Source organism: Saccostrea echinata, unplaced genomic scaffold (genome assembly GCF_033153115.1).
Source record: "Saccostrea echinata isolate AGI-Se365-2 ecotype Australia unplaced genomic scaffold, CSIRO_AGI_Sech_v1 ptg000011l, whole genome shotgun sequence".
NCBI classification, from domain to species: domain Eukaryota; kingdom Metazoa; phylum Mollusca; class Bivalvia; order Ostreida; family Ostreidae; genus Saccostrea; species Saccostrea echinata.
The window spans coordinates 2,655,809-2,678,791 of NW_026889760.1; the positions used below are offsets into that span (position 1 = coordinate 2,655,809).

The 22,983-nt window shown below is 32.8% G+C and overlaps 1 protein-coding gene and 1 long non-coding RNA gene across 2 annotated transcripts in view; both read left to right on the forward strand.

The window, feature by feature from the left end:
• Positions 1-22,983, forward strand: part of LOC133184924 (centrosomal protein of 41 kDa-like) — a 50,278-nt gene that overhangs the window by 9,817 nt on the left and 17,478 nt on the right. The window lies entirely within an intron of this gene.
• On the forward strand, positions 3,669-16,512 carry LOC133184923 (uncharacterized). Its single transcript, XR_009720869.1, has 3 exons — positions 3,669-3,757; positions 3,977-4,073; positions 16,182-16,512. It is a non-coding gene; the product is annotated as an uncharacterized LOC133184923 (long non-coding RNA).

A 22,983-nucleotide genomic window follows, 5' to 3' on the forward strand; every position in this document is an offset into this window, starting at 1 on the left:
CACAAGTAGTTCTCAAACATTGATTTAAGTTGGTCTCCTGAAGGATGTAATAATGCAATTGGTCTGCTTAAGGTATAGTGTATAATATAGACATGCATATTTTATTTTGAATTTGTATTATGTCAATCATTAGAAATATATGGATCTTAATTAAAAAACATTGTTTTCATTAGAATTTAAGATATGTATAATAGGCATATATTCTTCATGCTTTTCCATAGTTAAGTCCTTTTTTACAGGGTCTCTGCTAGTATCATGTGGACCCCAGTGTAACAAATCTATGGAAAGAGAGAAAATCTCAGCTCATTAGGGTCAACATGTCTTTATTCCAAGAAAGGTAAATTGATAATTTTTTCTGCTAAAATACTCTTTTATGAAATTATAATATCAATGCAAAAGAGTGAACAAACAATGTACCTAACAACATTTTGAAAATGAAAGTGCAATAACAGTTAATAATCATGATAATTATGATCAATCGAATGAATGTTAATAATCCAATCAAAGTCCTTGTTGTATATCATTTTTGCTAGGGCTGTGTATTGAGCAAAAAAAAAAAAAAAAAAAAAAAAAAAAAGAAAGACATTTTTTAATGCGATATGCAATATATTGAATTCTTTAACAATTCTATCAAAAAAGTCTTATAAATCATTATGCATGAATTTTATAAAAATAATAATTGTTTTTTTCTCATTTTTAATTTTTTGTCTCACCGTCTTTAAAAATTACACTTCAAATTCAAACTTTTCTTGACTGTAAAATCAACATGTTAAGTAAAGTTGTCTATGTATTTTTATGATTTTGTAATAATCATTTAAGATGTGCTACCTCCTTAATGATTATATCATTTTTGATCAGTTTTAATTCAAAACAATTACCGGTAAATATAATCTTTGGTGATTGAAATTCCCAAGTTTTTCACAGAATTACATAAAAAAAACTGCCTGCCCAAAATGTATTGGAATTAAGTTATTTTTAGCTCACCTGAGCCAAAGGCTCAAGTGAGCTTTTCTGATCAAAATTTGTCCGTTGTCTGTCGTCGTTGTCGTAAACTTTTCACATTTTCATCTTCTTCTCAAGAACCACTGGGCCAATTTCAACCAAACTTGTCACAAAGCATCCTTGGGTAAAGGGGATTCAAGTTTGTTCAAATGAAGGGCCACACCCTCTTTCAAGGGGAGATAATTAAGAATTAGTGAAAATTTAGTGGTATCTTTTAAAAATCTTCTTCTCAAGAACCACTGGGCTGTAAAGTTGAAACTTAGGTGAGACCTTCATTACATAGTGTAGATTCAAATTTGTTCAAATCATGACCCCCTGGGGTAGGGTGGAGCCACAATGGGGGATCAAAGTTTTACATAGGAATATATAGGAATAAATCTTTAAAAATCTTCTTCTCAAGAACAACAAAGCCACGATTAGTCATATTGATATGGAATCATCCTCAGGTAGTGCAGATTCAAGTTTGTTCAAATCATGACCCCTCGGGGTAGGGTGGGGCCACAAGGGGCGATCAAAGTTTTACATAGGAATATACAGAAAAAAAAATTGAAAAATCTTCTTCTCAAGAACAGCAAAGCCTTGTTAAGTCATATTGATATGGAAGCATTCTCAGATAGTGTAGATTTAACTTTGTTCAAATCATGACCCCCAGGGTTAGGGTGGTGCCACAATTGAGGATCAAAAACTTCAAATATCTTCTTCTCAAGAACAGCAAAGTCATGTTTTGTCATACTGATATGGAAGCTTCCTCAGGTAATGTAGATTCAAGTTTTTTCAAATCATGACCCCTGGGGGGTAGGGTGGGGCCACAATGGGGGATCATAGTTTTACATAAGAATATATAGGGAAAAAAAACTTGAAAAATCTTCTTCTCAGGAACAGCAAAGCCATGTTTTGTCATATTGATATGGAAGCTTCCTCAGGTAGTGTAGATTCAAGTTTGTTCAAATCATGACCCCTGGGGGTAGGGTGGGACCACAATGGGGGATCATAGTTTTCCATAGGAATACATAGGAAAAAACTTCAAAAATCTTCTTCTCAAGAACAGCAAAGTCATGTTTTGTCATACTGATATGGAAGCATCTTCAGGTAGTGTAGATTCAAGTTTGTTCAAATCATAAACCCCAGGGGTAGGGTGGGGCCACAATGTGGGATCAAATTTTTACCTAGGAATATATAGGAAAAAATCTTTTCATCAACAGAAAAGCCATGTTTAGTCATATTGATATGGAAGCATCCTCAGGTAGTGTAGATTCAATTTAATCTAGATACGTATCAATATACAGGTAAACTTCGGTATCTCGAACACCGGTATGTCGAATACCACGGATATCTTGAAGTGAATCAACGGTCCCAGCCGTTTTTATTATATTTATGATTTTAAAAAACCCCGGTATCTCGAACATGGAAATCTCGAATACCTCGCTTATCTTGAAGTAGATTTACGGTCCCAAGTGCTATAAACACATGCGTTATCTCGAAGTCCAACAAATTCTCGCTCCACTGAATTCACACCTTAGTACACAATAATCCCATTATGCTAATTTTACGGTCTGTTGAACGTTTCCGTTAGGTCTAGCACAGGCTTCATGGGACCATTGCTGATAATCACACCTTATTAGTCCCAAGCTGTTGTTTTTGGTAGTTAAATTTAATTACGCAGGCCAGGTGATTTGGAGGTGTTAATAAAATGCACTCTCAGAGATACTATGACACGATAATGAAACAGCAGCTTGGGGACGATTACTGTACTAGAAATTTAAATTATCGAAAATACACGCTTATACACATCATTACATATCAAAGTAAACACTGAACACATCAAAGTGATATTGACCTCAAGAAATTAAACAATTAAAGACATTATTTTGAGTATAAAAGTCAGTACCAAAAATCAAATCTTCAGTAAATATCATGTCCGATAAGGCAGTCTAACGAAGGACCCGGTAGCCAACCAGGGGGGATAGTTAGATTATCTGACCGTAGTGGAAAAAGAAAACTTAAAGTTCATACAATCGAAACAAAGTTTGCTTTTGTTTATTCATATTGGCAATTTCAATAAATTATTGTAGAACGATAATTCCTGTTGTTACATTTAGGCATGTGGGTATATGTACATATCCTGTTAAAGTCTTTGTGTATCACATTATATCATGATATACTTCAGACAAATTAGTACACCCGTAGTTTTGAATACAATTCATACATTGATTTCATTTGCCATAATGGTCTCTTTAATATTGCAATAATGCATTTGGTCTTCCTAATGCATGTATAATGCAGGTACTGTATATATTCTATGTCCGGCTTATAGGTGAGTCATAAAAAGATTAGTATTTTGAAACCAGGTTAAAACATCAGAGCATTGATTTGAAATTGTCAATTGATTCTGGCAAAAAGTTGTACCAATTTATAAGCGGGTCAATAGCAAATCCCTCCAAAATAACCTCAAAAAATACAACTGACTTATAGGTGGACCACCTTATAGGCAAGTATATATACGGTATAGTTTTTGTTGAATTTTGCTAACAGCAAAACACTATGAATAATGAATTTTGGAAAAAAAAGATTATTAAGTTTAATGATGCATGTATGTAGTATAGAAATATTGTTCATATGCCTGTACATGGTACAAATATGCATTTTACAGAGTGTACTTATGCCAGAATCATATGGACCGCAGACTGGCCCTGGTGATTCCATTAAAAAAAAAGAGGAAAAATCAGTGCTTGTGCTCATTGGTCATTGGACAAAGGTAACTAGATTTATTTCATGAAACTAAACATGTAAATTACTAGGATATTAAAATATCACAATTAAAATACATGTACTGATTTATATATATATATATATGGATATCAGTTGGTCTCCTTGATGGAGTTAAATGCATTTGTTATCCCTTTTAAGTGGATCATTTAAATATTATGCAGTTTATTTAGAAGCTCTTTATTATCTGCACTCTTCACTTTTACAGGGTGAATGCCAGAATTTTTTCAAGAACAGTCTGAATCTGACATGGAAAAATGAAGAAAAACAGCCTTCCTGTTTATAAATATACATTCTGACAAAGGGTAATTTTGTTTAGTTCAATCAGAAGTGCACATTTAATTTCAGTTGCTTTCCTTAATGATATATTATAGCATTTTTATTCCCTTATGAACAATATGTATACTTGTAAAGCATGTATCACAAAATCTTCTGCAAACAAAGTTTTGGGTGTAGAGTGTTTGTTGTTTAACGTCCCTCTTGAGAATTTTTCACTCATATGGAGACGCCACCACTTGTCAGTGGAGAGCTGCAAATTTTTGTCCTATACTCAGCACTTACGGCCATTGAGCATTGAGGGATCTTTATCGAGCCAGCACCTACTGTGACATGGGACCTCGGTTAATACCTCTGTCTCATCTGAAGAACGGGTCTCCACGTCCCACAGTGGGATTCAAACTCGCGATGTAAGGATCAGCTTCTTTCTCCGCAACTCTAGAGTAGACGCTCTAACCACTGCATCTGCTCTACTTTGGCAACTTTGGGAGTATATAAGCATAGGAATCATCATGTCCATCTGTCTGTTCATGTGTTTGGCCACTTTTATGATTAGTTTTTTTGTTCCAATTCTGGCTGAGATAAATTGATTTAAGTCATCTAAATACAAACAAATTAAGGGAAATTACTATGGTATTGGAATGAACTTTTTGGAATACTGTCTAATTGTTCCATTGTAGTTGGTTTCTTTAATGTTGAAGTAATGCATCTGGTCTTCCTAATGCATGGCATACACTGTATGCATGTGTAATGTTAAAGTTGGCTGAATGTAAAACAGTTCTTGCGTTATGACAAAGGTAAATAGATTTAGTTCATGTAACTAAACATGTAAATTATTAGGGTATTAAAATCTCAAGTTTTGAATACTGATTTACATGTGGAGAGTAGTTGGTCTCCTTAATGCAGTAATAATACATTTGGTCTCCCTTATGCATACTTTATATTATATAAAGGGGGAGTTTCGATAAGGTCGCTCAGCGGCCCACTTTTTTTCATAAAAATAAATTTCAATTTATTTTTTCAAAACTAGTTTAGAATTCAAGAAAAATATATTAACTTTTGTTATTTACATTTCAGAGGTTAATATGAGATGAATTCACAACGTAGCTGATACATACTTAGATGTACCCTCAGATCCGTTAACATTAGGCTTATGGGAAAATATAAGAGGGTGGCATTTAAAAATCGATGTTTAGAATATGAAGTGCATGAGGGACACTCACCTAATTTTTTTCAGTAATTAGATATACTCTGCACACTAATTTCTTGAAATATGATGAGTGTCGCGTGTGCACTTCATATCCAAAAAAATGAAAATTGCATAAAATTTGCATATCTAAAATTAGAAGCTCCTGGTTTCTTGATCTGACTCTGTGTTAAAATACTAGGCCAAAAGTAGCATTTTTTTTTTAAATCAAAGAAGATTCTCGATTATATTAACAGTAGAAAACATTATCGTATCCTATCTTCATTTCGACAGTTTTTTTTTGTTGCCAACATATAACGTTAACGTCACATTTTTAGCTCACCTCCTTGAAGTTGGGGGAGCTTTCGTAATACCGTCGGCATCGGTGTTTCAGGTAAAAGTTTTTGAAGCAGATTTTTTTTTCAAGTATATCTATGCCCTATATTAATCAGAGTCACATGATCCAGCGTGTTTCCTTGTCACCAGTCAGGTTTCAGATGCTGGATTTTTAGTCAAAGAATGTCCAAGTAAATGTTTTAAAAGCAGGTTTAAGTTTTTGGAGCAGAGCAGCTGAAAGCACTTGTTGACCAGACTTGCTTTATGATGCACACTACTATATTGCTTCAGATGCTGGATATGACCTACATTTCATTAATAAGTGAGCAGGTTAAAGATTTTGAAGCTGGTCTCATTTTTATATAACTATAAGCCCCATCGTGACCAAACTTGCATTGATGATGCATCTAGGATTGCACATTACCAGACATGGTTCAGATGCTGCATCTTTCTTACATTTTCCTACTGACTGAACAAAAAATAAGTTTTCGAGCAAGTCCATTCCTTAACGTTATTCATCATGCATAGTTATATTTTTGACTTTCTTGTAAATAGAAATCCACGCTCCGACATGCTAGAGAGGCTCCCATGTATTTATGTGTGGTTGATATAGGAAACGTGGCTTGTTTTAAGTCTGGATGTCTAGGGGCATATGTCTGCTTGATTACGGATTAAACACATATCTTTGGCGTTTTCACATGTATTTCGAACTGCGCTCTGTTCTAGCAAATCATATATAATGAATTCTAGAACTCTCTAAATGAGAAGTGACTAGAAATGGTGTAAAAACTTAAGTATCTCTGGAGATTTGAGAAGCAAGAGGAAATAAGTCCTGGCTGGGATTCTCTCAGTTACGCTGAAAACATAATGCAGATCTATGTGGGCAAATACTTATAAGTTTCATAATGAGAAGGAAAATTTAATGCATTATAGATTTTTCCATCATATTACATATCATGATAAAATACTTTTGACTGTAATCAATATCATTCATATTATCAAATACATTGCAATATACAGAAGCCAGTAGGTGCAAGGTAAAAAAATATGTTATCTGTCAGCCGCCAGATAAGTTTCTGCCATTGAAATATCTGGCGGCCGCCAGATAAAATTGTAGTGTTTTTGCCAATCAAATTGTAGCACCCAATGATATACCTCAATGCACTTGATTGACAGAGGTACACAGACCAGGTATTTTCGAAGGCGGTGCTTAAAATCTCTGCCTTTAAGGAGGCTGGGAGGTCAACAAATTAACCATCAGATATAACTTAATTTTTTAGATATGATATCTTAAGCTGTCAACTATTATTTGGCAAAGAAAAATTTCATACATTTTTGTTTTAAAATTTGATCATTTTTGTATATCTTTATATGGAGCTCTTCTTCTGAAGGAGATCAATATAGTCTGAAAATGGCCACAACCCCCCAGCCATCTTAACGACATCTACAACTTCTCTTTGAAGTCAAATCTTGGAGTTTCATGCCTTATTAGCAAAGATAAAATCTACACTTCATACAAAAATTCACTTCATAAGGTTTTCACCTCATAACTTTAGATTTATGTTTTATTAGATTACATGTCTACACCGCAAGGAACTTATTTGTCGGATTCTAGTTATTTATGTTGCGGCCAACAGATAAGTTTCTGGTCGCCGCCAGTCATTTATGTGGTGGCCGCAGGAAAACTATTTAGCCGCCGCCAATTTTTCTAGCGGCCGCCGAATAATTATGTGGCGAACGCCAGATAAAATATTTTTCTTACCTTGCACCTACAATGTACTGGCTTACCTAGCAATATGATGCTTTTAAGTAAACTTTTTATTCATGTATGTATTTAAAATATTTTTTAATCTTTTTATTTCAAAACATGTTATTTAATTTCAATTTTATGATACTAAGGTATATTTTTATAAAACATGTAGTTGTATAACCTTATTGATGAAAATGTAGTGCATATACCTGTATATGACGTTTTTACATTCACCTATCTCATGTCTACATATCTTTTCATTTGCATTTTTCGTATGGGAAAATGTTAAATATTGATTATATAGTTTATGTATAAATTGTCGATTAATTATGATGTTAAATCTTTCTATATATTTTATGTTTCATAAGTTAAATCCATCTTCTTTTAAAGAAAAGTAACATTTGACACACCAGAAAAATATCGCACCTTAAAAAAACATTCGCATAAGATAAACACCATTTTCCGTAAAAAATTGTTGAGATTGGTTAATTTATGTCTTTATTCATATTTATCCTATTTGATTTACGATTTTGACGGTTAAAAAATCCACTTTCCCCCTATGAAAATGTCTACTCCCAAAATATACGAAATGGGGGTATACTTAAATTTTCAATTATCACGTGACCGGAAAATGCGTAACATAAATTATTTTCATATTTTTAGGAAGTTTAGTAGTTTTTCTACAAAATATCAAAATTTCATAAAATTTCGTGAGGGGCCGAAAAACGGCCTTATCGAAACTCCCCCTTTAATGACTGACATGTACGAGGGTTGATCCAAAAGTTCATGGAATTTCTTCATATTTTATTTATTTATTAGTGAAAGTGGTTGAATACTGATTTACATGTGGATAGTAGTTGGTCTCTTTAATGCAGTAATAATACATTTGGTCTCCCTTATGCATACTGTATATTATATAAATTTAATGACTGACATGTACGAGGGTTGATCCAAAAGTTCGTGGAATTTCTTCTAGTGTTGTACCGATAATCAGAATACATCGATTGTCGACAAAAAAAATGCTACTGATTCCGATGATCGATTATAGTTTTTCATAATCGATCATCGGAAACATACTTCTAATACAATACATTCCGGAATTATCCATTTCTGGTTTAAAATTTATTTCTTCTTAATGAAAGAAAATGGCATCTGCATCTGATACTAGCCAACTAGCACGAAGCAGAGGTGATTAAGAACCGAAGATGCATATATAGGGCCTAAAAAAAATTATTTTTGTTTCCTGTAATAACCCGACCGACCCATTCAATTTACCCCGGGTGAATTTTTTTTCTGCCAAATCTGTGTTTGCTCTTTGGTTTGATCAATCAGCTGATTCTTTTTATTCAAAAAATATTAATTGTATCTTTTATTTGAGATATAAAATATGCAACTTAGTCAACATTTACCTTAAATATAGAGTGATCAATTCCCCCCACAGCTTTTTGAAGTTCGTTTTCTGCCGCTAGGCAGCCATGTTGGGTGTCCACTGTAAATATTTTTAGGTCTAGAAAGTGTAAAAGAAGCAAAACAACAAAGAAAATAATATATTATGTATTTTATATATTCATGTTAAAGAAATAAATGAAATTATTGTAATAGTCTGCTTTTTGTATACAAAACTATGAAGAAATCCGATTATAATCGGTGAAATCGCATCAGAAGCAGTATACAAATCCAACCGATGATCGATTATGAAAATTAACCGATGTCTCATCACTAATTTCTTCATATTTTTTTTTATTTATTAGTGAAAGCGGTTGAATACTGATTTACATGTGGAGAGTAGTTGGTCACCTTAATGCAGTAATAATACATTTGGTCTCCCTTATGCGTACTGTATATTATATAAATTTAATGACTGACATGTACGAGGGTTGATCCAAATGCTGATGGAATTTCTTCATATTTTATTTTTTTATTAAGTGAAAGTGGTTGAATACTGATTTACATATGGATAGTGGTTGGTCTCCTTAATGCAGTAATAATACATTTGGTCTCCCTTATGCATACTGTATATTATATAAATTTAATGACTGACATGTACGAGGATTGATCCGAAAGTTCATGGAATTTCTTCTTATTTTATTTATTTATTAGTGAAAGTGGTTGAAAATTACAAATAAAAATATAGACACTTGTTGAATTTTTTTAATAAAAAAATATTTTAAATATTAATGATAGTAACTCTATGGCAGTTGCCATAGCAAAGGATGTTTTAAAATGCAGGGGAGACATTTACTCGTTCATTATCATTTTAATTCTTAATACGTGATATAAGAAAAAACCTGCGCTAAGTGGCAAATAAAATGAGAATTTTGTCATTATTACGATTGCTTGACCACTAATATATCTGTCTGTGAGAGTTTTACTGATTTAACTTGATATTTAGATTATTAGTTGATGATTTCTTGTTCATCTTTTAATTGTTAGAGAACGTCACATTTCAGTCAAGGTATAAGTTTTGTTAAAATCTTAGGAACACTCTGACTTAAAGGGGTATACTACTGATACAGGCTGGAGAAAAATGCATTTAGCAACTGATTTTCCAGTGGCGTGAGAAATTTAAGAACAATAGAACTTCCATGGAGGTTGATTAAAGGTGTGGCTGCTTTTGGAGGGTCTGTTTTTCTCGTAGACAAATTAAGCGTTGATGGATGTTGACCACTGACGTACTGTGCTTGACTTTGCTACTGAAATTGGAACATCATATGGAAAGATGGGGAGTATTTTTGAAATATGAGTGTAATATAAAGATAAGTCGATTGGTGGATACCCAGGCTTTTCTTGAGAGAAAAAAAGAGAAAAAGGCAGAATATTCTGTAGAATTACTTAGTTGAATTGAACATGAGGGTGAGATGCTCCTATAACATGACATGACATACTTAACTTGACGTTACGTCGAAGTCTCCCCCGGATTTTACAACTATCAGTGTTCAGAAAGCTCATGTGACCTTATTGGTAATTGGAACGTGGTGAAATTTTCCAGTATTGTTGCATAATGACTCTATATTATAAATATGCCTATTGTTTGCTTTCATCAAATCACAATAAAATTTTAGAAATAATTAAATCCCATGAACTTTTGGATCAACCCTCGTATTAGAAAAAAGATGGATCTAAGATTGAACAGGTTATAATTCACCTGAGTCATTCAAATTACTTATTGCTATCTGTTCTTGTTCAGTCATCATGTGTCAAGTATTGTCTGTAAACTATTGAACATTTTCAGCTTCTTTTCTGGAACCAGTTTCAACTAATTTCTCGGTTGAAGTACTGTATAGGGGATTAATTTCAGGGGTTGTAATTTTCATGTTTTTCTCTCCTCTGACACGATCGCGGTTGTTGAATTCGCAGAATCGGTATATAACTAAGGTTACATGTACCTCCCTTCAATGTCTATATCTGTTTAATCCATAGCATAGCTAGAAGGCATTAATCAGCGTTATGTATTCACTTCACGAACAACAGGGTAGATTTATATATACATCAGCAAGTTCAATAGTTATTTGAATGATTTTTTAAAACCAAAATGTCGATAAAAACATGATAATGCAGGTATCAAATACACATCGTAACATAGTTACGTACGGGTATTCAAAACCCATGACCCTAGTGTTTTGATTGATGAAACATGTAGCGTTGGCTATTAAAACAGTTTTTTTTTTAAACAAATACAGGTTATTATCTGCTGGGTTATCTAAATTAATGTCAAGCATTTTAATTAAAATAATTGAATGACAAGTACGATTCGTAATTACTGAAATGACCATGCACTGCACATATATTTACCTATGATATCGTAGTCTATTCTCAAATTTCCAAATATAACATGTAGGTTATTGAAAACTTATTCACTGTTTCTTGAATTCACAGATTTATTCACACCATGAATATAGCGAATATTAACACCGCGAGTTATTTTCCCCCTATACAGTATACAGACTTAATATAGAAATGATTTTATCGACTTTCTCAATCTATCATGAATTTAAAAATGTAAATATAAGCATTTAATTGTAAATATTAAACATTTAGCATCTCATAACCAGAGTTGGAAATTACTGACTGCCCGAGGCAGTCCGTTTTTCAGGTAGGCAGGGACAAACTTTAGATTAACCTCGGTGGTCGGGGTCATTTAAACAGGTAGTTCCTGTTTTCCTCCTTTTTTTTTCAGGGTATAGTAAGTCTATAGAAATTAAGTAAAATATAGTATATCAAAGGAACACTTCTAGTTAAAAATATGAGATGACCTATAGGACCAATATTGGTTTCTGTCTTTAGAAAAAGCTTACCGATATATGTTCCGGTCACTGACTTTAGGCCACATGTGTGTAGTTTCTTGTTTCTCATGTATTGCTTTAGTTCTACATTAATGGTAATCTAACAACCAAGCTTTAAGATAAACGTGATGACTTTAACTTTTCAATCGTCAACTTCCATTACTTATTCAGCAATATACCTTCATCACCTGCATACGGGGTTTATATCTCTCAGTTGATTCGATACACAAGAGCATCCACTTTTGCCGAATGATACTTCTTGTGCTATTTTACCCGAGAAAAAAATCGAATGAAGTTGTATAGATACCTATATCCATAGTGATCAAACTAAGAAATTTGCATGCTTGCGTTTGAAATAATACAATAACTATTAACATTAGTTCCTTTAAATTTTAAAATGAAAAAAAGTGTATTTAGGTGGCTTTCAATACCAGTACCATTGTCTTGCATGAATGTTAAAAGTGTTTGACACTTTTATTTATGATGACATTTTAACGACACTAAACTCTCCTAACCATCCTGTGTTCCTAAAACCAAATACATACAAACTTCTCTATGTGGCTTGACTTCGATATAATGATACAAAACGTGGTTATGTTTTACAGTGAACATCTTTGAGGAATGTTTACCTGGTTAGAACTCACGTGACTACCAGTATTTTAAATAATTTATTCCACGGGTGGGTTCAACATAGGTCATACAGGTAAATAGCTCTTGCTTGTTATAGGAAAAACATTGAACTTTTCATACATTTTTAATATTTTAAGTACAAGCCTAATCATGTACAAATTTCCTACTTTCACACAAGTTTTATAAATGTATAATGCATTTTTTGTCAATCGCACAAGTTTGTACAATGTTAGGCCGACAATAAACAAAAGCTTTGAAATGAATGACCGTCCTCGATTTACTATAAAAAATCACGAATGTCGGCTGACCCCTACCACATTGTATGGCTTTGCTCTTTGTATATTCATGAATTTCAGTGATAAAATTTGTTGAATCTTATGGTTTAGATATCAATTAATGATCTGAGATGGAAAATTATGCTTAATTTAATTCTTCATTTTGTCACATTTTACCGGGGCCCATAAGTGCACTCGTTCTTTAGTGTTTATACAGGTAAAAAGTTTGAAAAAATAAAAATGTGCCAACAAATGGTTTCGAACCAGGACACTAAAAATGTTCATGGTGAGAGTCTGCGGTCTATCGTTCTGGGCTATGCTGACTATGAGGACATTTGTAATAAATATAAACCAGTATGATTGAAATAGGTTTTCACGTTTTTTGTAGTTTTTTTTTCTATGAATTTCGACCCTAGGCACCTCTAAAAGAACCTTGTTTTAAATAATTGCTTACTAGATCAAAATCTATCAAAATTTCATAATTTAATTTAGGGGCAGGCAAAGGGTGATTATATTGCATCCATCGGGTATTATTTTCTTATCAGAAAATTGTAGAGATATGCAAGGTTAATTAATGACAACATTTATTTTTCCTTTTTGCCTAATACTTTTATGATTTTCACTAATAAATTGATTATTGAAAAAAAGCCTTTAATATGACTGCTGATTTTATCTCCATCTGTTAATTTTCAACACCTTTTCTCATGATTATAGTAGATAGAGAACAGATTACGATTTCTAACATTTACTAGCTTTTACAGATCATTTCCTTGAGATAGGTGGAACCAACAGTCAAATACAGACACTTTTTAGAAAAGTAAAAATCTGGCTCAGGTTAAAAAAAAAATCATTTACAGTTTTAACAATTAGTAATTTTACCTTAATTAACTGGAAAAATCTTATTTGACGAAATACAGGTCAAGAATGAAGAGTTTAAAGCCTAGTAGGGATTTTGGTCACGCAGGTAGGTTAGGCTTCCCGTAGAATATCACAGTGCACTCTGTGCCTTCACATCTCGGAACTACCAAAATATGACGTCATAATGGAAAATGACGTCAAGTCACTGAAATCTTGAGGTGTTATGACGGGGAGAGTGTCATGAACTTTACACTTTATTTGAAACTGCATGTAAAATGCTAGGTAGCTATTGCAAAATTCACGGGTCGTTAAAGGTTTTTTTAAGTCGTATATGTCAGAATATTTTAAAAATACACCGCTTACCTACCCTTGATTGAAATTCAGCATGTTCAAAATGCTTATGAAAAATATACTTTTGAAATGTACTCTGTTTTATACCCGTGGTTGGAGGTAGAATTTATTTAGTGTGTATAAAAGAGTCTGGCGCAGGTGAAGAATGAGGATTAATCTGAGAATTTTTGTTGAAATCTGTAAGAAGAGGTTGTTCTCTAACTGAATCTTGCTTGGGAAAAATGTGTGTTGGCTTTGTTTTAATACAGATTACGATATTGTGTGGAAAATACCCTCAAATTTGTAGGTAAGTTGAATTTCTCTGGAAATATTTTGTATCTAAGTAATACTATGACTTTTCCCAAGCACATTTCGGATACACAAGGATACGATGAGCTTATTTTTATAACAAAATGTTAATAATTATTGTGTAAATCAACTGCGCCGAAGCGATTTATATGAAACACTTCAAAAAATTATAAATAACCGTCACGTGATCAGCAAAGTCATGTGATATCATAACAAATATGTTAATACATAGCCGAGGAAATCCTCTATATAAATTGGAAGTACTTAAGTTCAATACTTTTAAATTAAAACTAAAACCAACCTCGCAATGACATATTATGTTTTGAGCCCATTTTAAAGCTTCGGGAAGCCTAAACATAGCTGCGCAATCATTACAGGTAATCTGCAGGCCCTCTCGAGAATTTTACACTCATATGGAGACGCCACCACTTGCCAACGGAAAGCTGCAAATTCTGTCCTATACTCTGCACTCATGGCCATTGAGCAGTGAGGGGTCTTTTCATGCCAGCACCTACTGTGACACGGGACCTTGGTTTATAAGGTCTCATCCAAAGGACTGGTCTCCATGTCTCACAGTGGGATTCAAACCTGCGACATAAGGATCAACTCCTTACTTCGCGACTCTAGAGCAGACGCTCTAACCATGGCGCCACGCTTGTGACTAGCTCAGTTTTAAAGAAATCATTCAAGATATTTTTTATCAAACTTAATATGCTGATACATATATAATTAGTAAGACCTATTCAACTTTTTCAAAAACTTTTGACCTTTCCTGTGACCTTGACCTCACTTTCCTTCAATTTGCATTTTGCATGGTTTTAAAACCATTTAAAATATTGATATCTAAGGCTATGCATCTATACATAATTTGGTGAGAATTTATCATCTATATCCATTTTTTTTAGATTTCAATTTCAATTTTAAAGAAACTTTTCAAGATATTCTCATCAAACTTCATACACTAACACAAAATTTCATGTTGCATTACTATACACTCGGCAGGCATACATGTCCTATGGACATATTTCTAGTGTATTGCTATTTCTGTTGTTTGTTTACTTCCGGTCAGTAAGTGCCCTCTAGGGGCAAGCCCCAGTCCTGTTTTCTTTTCCAGAGTTGCAACAGCGCCCCCTAGAAAAACAAGTTGCACCATCCAATCAAATCGTGTTTTGTGCTGCTTTATGCCAATGAAATTAAGGCTGGACAGCATATGTATTATATTCTGACCAATGGGGTTGCCGTATTTTCAAATAATTAGGATAGACTTACCACTTCAGCATTCCTTTCATCACTGAAGTGATATACATGGTCAAAAATTGACTAACTTTCATTTTTGTGTCAACTGCAGAGCAGAACGACACTTAGAGATCACTTTACCTGGTGTCTGTCTGTCCGTCTGTCACACCTTATATCTCCAAAATTTTGAGAGGCAGGGTTTTGATAATTAGCATTTATATATGTTTTTGAGCTCATGATACTATACTTTGAAACTGTATGAAATTCAGTTACCACACAAACTTATATTTAAATACTATGAAAATACATTGGGATCAGTATTCCACAATGAATCGTGTTGACTGACAAAGTGACAATTAAAGTAAAGACAGTCTGAAATTCCTTTCCTCCGAGGATTGTTGGAAGCACCTACATGTGTATTAATAAAATGATAAATAGTTATTCATCATAATTTCAATTAAATTATTCATTTGAGGACTGGGGAACCATATTTTCTTTGATTGCCAGATTCTATCCCAGTCTTTTACTTGTGGATCCTTTTTTTTCCTTGCAGGCAAATGCATGAACCTCCATGCTAATATTAAATTAATAGCTGACCACTCTTAGATTTATTTACCTCTTTAATGACGATACCTAGCAGGTGACATATACATTCCTTGAAACACTCTAGTTCCTATTTGATTTTCACTAATATAAAGATTATTGAAAATTAAGACTAAGGTGCTCTATAGTGATCAGTCTATTCATTCATCTGTCTGTCAAATACATATATCCCATGTTCAGAGTACAGGTGACTCTAAATACTTCAAACTTTATATTTTTTAATTAGATACATGTAGCTGCTTTGGAACATCTGAAAGGTCTACTACATTATCACTAGTTTTACTAGTTTTCTTCATGTAAGTTGAATATATTTTAAACTTTTAAATTTTTATTTTTTCCAGGTAAGAAAGAAATTCAGGAGTTCTTAAATTGCCCTTGGAGTTCTTGGATTGCATCAGACTGCTAAAAGACCTCAACAAAAACAGCGTCTTGAAAATAAAAATGAAAATATTCAGTGAAAAAAAAATGATGAAAGAGCCACTAAAAATCTTCAAGCCTTTGAGCTGAAATCTGGAAGTCAATCTGTGGACTTCACTAGTATGTCATAATTACTAAGTCATCATTTGTGTATAATAAATACACTAAACTGTAAACACTTGTTAAAATGTGTATAATTTTTAGATATAATTTGTAGCTCACAGACTTCAATAGTTTCATGTAATGTAAGTAATAATGAAAATGTCCTGTTGTCTAGCTAGATTAGAAACTATTATTGTCCAATTTTGGATATTGTGAAATAATTCATCTAGTATGCATACATGTGTGTACACTTACGTGTAAATTAATTGTTATAGCAAATTCAATCGATCATTAAGTTGAATGTTGACTAATGTTTTTCATCAAAATTGTTTACACTGAATTGTTTGTGGATTTTTCCATTTGCCCAGTCATGTCAAGGAGCACATGGCAGGAAATGCTTTCTCCTCCATTGCACCTGGTGTTTTTAGAGGTCTGTGTTTGCTCTGCTCTAATTATGTATTGTTTCAATGGACTTTAAAGCTTGATCACTGTTGGTAATCTTCATATTTCATATACTATTAGAGTACTTGAAGAAAACTGTAAAGATTTAACATACAGTATAATGCATGTATATTGCACTTTAAGTACAGTGTATGTGGTTAAGAAATGTTAAATCGTCTCATAGTGCATTGAATTTGTTGAAAATTAGAAAATGTGTTGAATTTTTTTTTAAATAATGTTAGATTGCAGATTTTTTTAAATCATGCAAGTAAGAAATTGCTAAATATTTATTAGCTTTTCTGGACAGTCTAGATGAGTTCTTATGATATACCTAGCATTGTCATCCCAGTTAAAATTTAAGGAGCAAGGTTCATTCCTAAGCTCTACCTGGACAAACTTGCATGGATTAAAGCACATTAACAGATTTACTTCAGATGCTTGACCTGATCTACATTTTCCTCATGTGTTTTTTTTTGTTTTTGTTTGTTTGTTGTTTAACATCCCTCTCAAGAATTTTTCATCCATATGGAGATGCCACTACTTGCTGGTGGAGAGCTGCAAAATTTGACCTATACTTTGCACTCAGGGCCTTGAGCAGTAAGGGATCTTTTTTGTGCCCACATCAACTGCTAGGCGGGACCTCAGTTTATATGGTCTAATCTGGTCCCCACAACCCCAGTGGATTTGAACCTGAGACTTAAGGATTAAATCCTTACTCGCAACTCTAGATTACAAACTCTCTCCTTTGCGCCACATGGGGGACTCCACAAGATTAAGTGTTTTGAGCAGTCCTATTCTCATGTAATTATAAACTCTATGTTGAACAAACCTGCAAAGATGATGTATGTACATGTAAATGTTTCAGAGTACCAATCCTTGATTTGACTTAGATTTTCTGGATTAATGACCAGTTTTTTAGAGAAGGTTCATTCAATGTAACAATATACTCTTTGGTGATCAGTAAACATAGATGATGTATCCTGCTTCTGATGCTGGATGTAACATACATTTTCAGGGTTATTGAGCAGTTAAATCTAACCCAGACCAACTTGCATAGATTTTGGATCCAGGTGATATACATTACCAGAGTGTTTGTTGAGTGAGACTTTGCCTTACTAGTAGATAACATTTATAGAAGTGAGCTTTGTATTCTTTGATTAGGTATGTTTTTTCTTTGCTCAGGATATATATACCATCAGTGCCAACTACCATACATTTTATATAATAGATGTAGCTGTTGTTCAACTGAATATGATAAAACTGTGGATGAAAATAATTTGATTTTTGTACCTTTGAATGTATTGAATTCATTTGTAAAAGCTGTTATGATACAATGTTTGATATTTTATAAAAGTTTTTAGCATATGCAATCAATAAATGTATCAACATTTTTATTTTATTATACTTTTTACCCTGCAAACTTCTTAAAAACAGAATAGTAATGATCCATTTAGCTGATACTAGGTTAGTGTCACATTGTACTGGTATAACATGTATACTGAACTGTAAATAAGAAACATCTAAATAGGTAAAATCACAGCATGAATCATTGGATTATGTAAGAAGTGCACTATCTTGTGCTTTGGTATGGTATTAATAATAAATGTTAAACTATCATTTTTTTTTTCAAATTAACAAAGGATATGCTTGAGTGACTGTATTTTGACTAGCAGTAAAAATAAAATGATTTTTAAGCATTTGAATTATTTTGATTCATGGTCTCTGCAAGTTTAATGATAGCAAATATGTATATTGAACATGGCATCCACATATTGCTATACTGGATGGGGCATAACTTTTACTGAATCTTAATCACAACCTTGAAATTTTATGTAGTACATGTACTCTTGGTTTCAACTGGTCAAATGTATTCTTAAATCAGAAAGAATTTAAACAAATATAGGCATAGGTCAGAACTTCATCAATTAGTTGGAAAGCGAATGCACTCAGTGACTATATGGTTTAAAAGAAGCTTGGTATAAATAGCAGGAAAAACTACTTGAAGTCCACTGTGAACTTTGTGTCCTCAACAAAACAATATGGAGTACACTATACTTGGTTTAAAGAATAATCTATGTCTGCATTCACTTTTAGGTTAAACTGTTTTGGGCATTGAGAGTTTGTTTGTTGTTTAACGTCCCTCTGGAGAATTTTTCACTCATATGGAGATGCCAACACTTGCTGATGGAGAGCTGCAAATGAGCTATGCTCGGCACTCAGGGCCAATGGGCAGTGAGGGATCTTTTTCATGCCAGCATCTACTGCGACACTGGACCTCTGTTTGTACGAAGGACCGGTCTCTACATCCCAAAGTGGGATTCAAACATGTGAGAAAAGGATCAACTAACTCCACGACTCTAGAACATTGGCTCTTTCCACTGCACCACGTGGGCGACAGCATTGAGAGTTAAATGTGGATATCAGAACAAGCTACTCTGGGCTTATACTCTCTATATATTGATTGATTGTATGTTGTTTAACATTCCTCTCAAGATTTTTTCACTCAAATGGAGACACCACCACATGCCGGTGGAGATCTGCAAATTTTGTCCTATATCGGCACTTACGGACATTGAGCATCGAGGGATTTTTTTCGTGCCAGCACCTACTGCGACACAGGACCTCGATTTATACGGTCTCATCTGAAGGACCGGTCTCCCCATCCCACAGTGGGATTTGAACCTGCGACGTAAGGATCAACTCCTTACTTCGCTACTCTAGAGCAGACGCTCTAACCACTGCGCCACTGGGGCAACTACTCTCTATTTAAGTCACTTGTGCAACGATAAACTTTAGTTTAATTCAACGTTTTGTACTGATCATGTTGAGTCACATTAGCACAAATATCTTTCTGCTGACCTTGACTAATGACCATCCGCAACTATTCTGGTTGGAAACAATATGTTAATTAATGCATAATAAGTGAAATTTCTATGAAAGAAAAATGGTCTACTTAAACCACAAGTTATATTTATAAAAAATATACACTGGTCTCCTTAAGTCATATGAGAGAAACATAAAATATTAAGGAGACCATTTTTTTCATATATTTTTAGGAGGCATTTATTATGAAAAAATAAAGCAAGAGTCGACTAAATGGTGTTCTAAAGATCTTTGATCTGGTATTTCTTTTTAGAAAAAAGCAAATTTAAAAAATTTGTATATTGTCTCCTTAAGCCATATATAATGGTCTGGTCTCCCTAGTCCTTAAATCAGAGTTATATATATATATATATATATATATATATATATATATATATATATATATATATATATATATATGTTGTTAGTTCTATTTTGTAATACATGTGATGAAAATCATACCCTTGTTAAGAAATAACAAGATATTACAGGAGTTCATGTTTTGAGTAAGATATTCCACAGATCAGCACATAAATGTATAAATCCTATAAGATTATAGTATGATAACTTTAATTCTATATATGCACACTCTACATGACAAATCTATTTTGAGTCACTTAATTCTTATATTTGATCAATCTTATTATCATGATTATACAATTCAGTCCAATAATGCAAGGGCATGCTTTAGTTTATCAGTATCTCCATACAATTTTTCATTTATTAAGTAGATTGTTTAAATGCATGCAGGTTTTCAATTTGCTGAATTTGAAATACTTAATTTCTTACCTCTCAGACCACCATTTTAAGTGATTTTTTTTTGACAGTTGATTAAAATCAGATTCTCAATCCACCCTATATTTTTTTATGTGTAGGGACAATAAAAAAAAAAAAAGGAGCAGATTGAGGATCTGATTTTAATCAGATTGTTTTGTTTGACGTCTTTGTTTGAATCAGTTGATGCTCTTGATCAGGGAGTTAGCACCTGTTACATGTACTCTGCAAGCTAAATATTAGATTATCAATTTGTTTTTAAATAACTTTGTTGTGAGAAGCTTACAATATTTTCAAAGTTCTTTCTTCAGTGTTTCTGGTGGGGAAATTTGAATTAAAGTACATGTAATCAATTGAATTATGAAACTTGAGAGAAATTTTAAGAGTTGTCCTTCTTCGTAAAATCTCCTAGATAATTGTTTTAATGCAGGAGTTTACCAAGTTTTAGTACATACATGTACAGACATTAATTATCATTTTGATTTGAAAGTCAATTAGTTATTGCCCCATAGAGGAAATTTTGCAAATTTTCAAAATTTTAGGAAATTGTGGAAACAGGACATTGTTGTGTCTCTAACTTTGAAGGTAATGTTTACAATGTATGTATATTTATATTATGTTTATATACTAATAGTATATATATTTTGGTTGCATTTACATTCCAGCACATTACATGCTGCTTAGTGTGTTACTGTTTCATGAATACTACTTATTGATAATTAAAAATATGATTATGCTCCCCTTCGAAGAAGGGAGGGCATATTGCTTTGCTGCTGTCGGTCCACCAACAGTTTCGGTTCGTTTTCTTTGCAGAGGTTGCACATACTGAAATGAAATTTGATATACAGATTTATCATAAAAATATCTAGGTTGAGTTCTGTTTTGGTTACAATTGAGCAATTTTTGACAGAGTTATGCCCCTTGGACTTAGAAAAATTCCAATTATTTGCAGTTTCTGTTCATTTTCTTTGCAGAGGTTGCACATACTGAAATGAAATTTGGTATACAAATTTATCATAAGAATATCTAGGTCAAGTTCTGTTTTGGGTACGATTGAGCAATTTTTTGACAGAGTTATGTCCCTTGGACTTAGAAAAATTCTAATTATTTGCACTTTCCGTTCATTTTCTTTGCAGAGGTTGCACATACTGAAATGAAATTTGATATACAGATTTATCATAAAAATATCTAGGTTAAGTTGTGAAACTTTGAAACTGTTATTTTCACTTAAGCCCCAACATGGGGTATGTTAGTACAATAAGTTTAACAATTGAACAAATCAACATGTGAACAGTTAACATAATGAACTACAAAAAGATCTTTGAAATGGACAGTACTAATGGTTGTATAAAAAAAAATTGTTTAATGTTTACATTGTAGGAAGTTCAGGCATGAAATAATTTAAGAACAGTTTTTCAAAACTTAGCTGTGTTTTGGGTACAATCGAGCAATTTTTGACAGAGTTATGCCCCTTGGACTTAGGAAAATTCCAATTATTTGCAGTTTCTGTTCATTTTCTTTGCAGAGGCTGCACATTCTGAAATGAAATTTGGTATACAGATTTATCATAAGAATATCTAGGTCAGTTAACTTCTGTTTTGGGTATGATCTAACAATTTTTGACATAGTTATGCCCCTTGGACTTAGAAAATTTCAAATTATTTGGGGGGGGGGGGGGGGAGGAGGATGGCATAACCCATACCGAAATAAGTTATAACTAAGTTATAACTTTTCTGTAACTTTTTTGTACCTCAAGAAAAAGTTACATTTTAGTTATAACTTTTCTGTACCTAAAATGGACTTAGCCATTTTTAGATGTAACTAAAATATAACTTTTCTGGACTTTGTCATTTTACTGTATAACTTTTTTGTACCTTTTTGAACTTAGCCATTTTCTGGTGTAACTAAAAGATAACTTTTCTGGACTTTGTCATTTTACTGTATAACTTTTTTGTACCTTTTTGGACTTAGCCATTTTCAGACGTAACTAAAACATAACTTTTCAGGACTTTGTCATTTTTCTGTGTAACTTTTTTGTACCTAATTTGGACTTAGTCATTTTGCAGAATGGCTACTTAGTTAAACTGAATATTTTTTTTTTTTTTTTTTTTTTTTTTTTTACCATACACCTAAATTAAATTTTTTTTATATAACTGTTGAAATTTAATCATATAAAATAATAAATAAGCATAATTATATTAGTATAGTAATACAGTTTTACATACCTGTAATATCTACAGAGGATATGAATAAAAAGATGGGGATGATTAAGGGCTACATAAAGGTACCACTGTTTATATGCAGAATTTTCTTTATCTAAAAATTATTCATATAATGAATTGCATTATATACTGCTATTACTTACACAGACATTTATTTTTCTGTTTTGTTGTGAGTTGAGATTTTTTTTTTTTTTTAAAGAAAAAGGGGGGCTTCTTAGACATCTTTACTACCAATGTTTTTCTCATCCATTACAGTCCACAGCCACATCCACTGTTAAGTTCAACAGAAGAGATGTGAAGTTGAGACTTGTAGTAAATTACATCT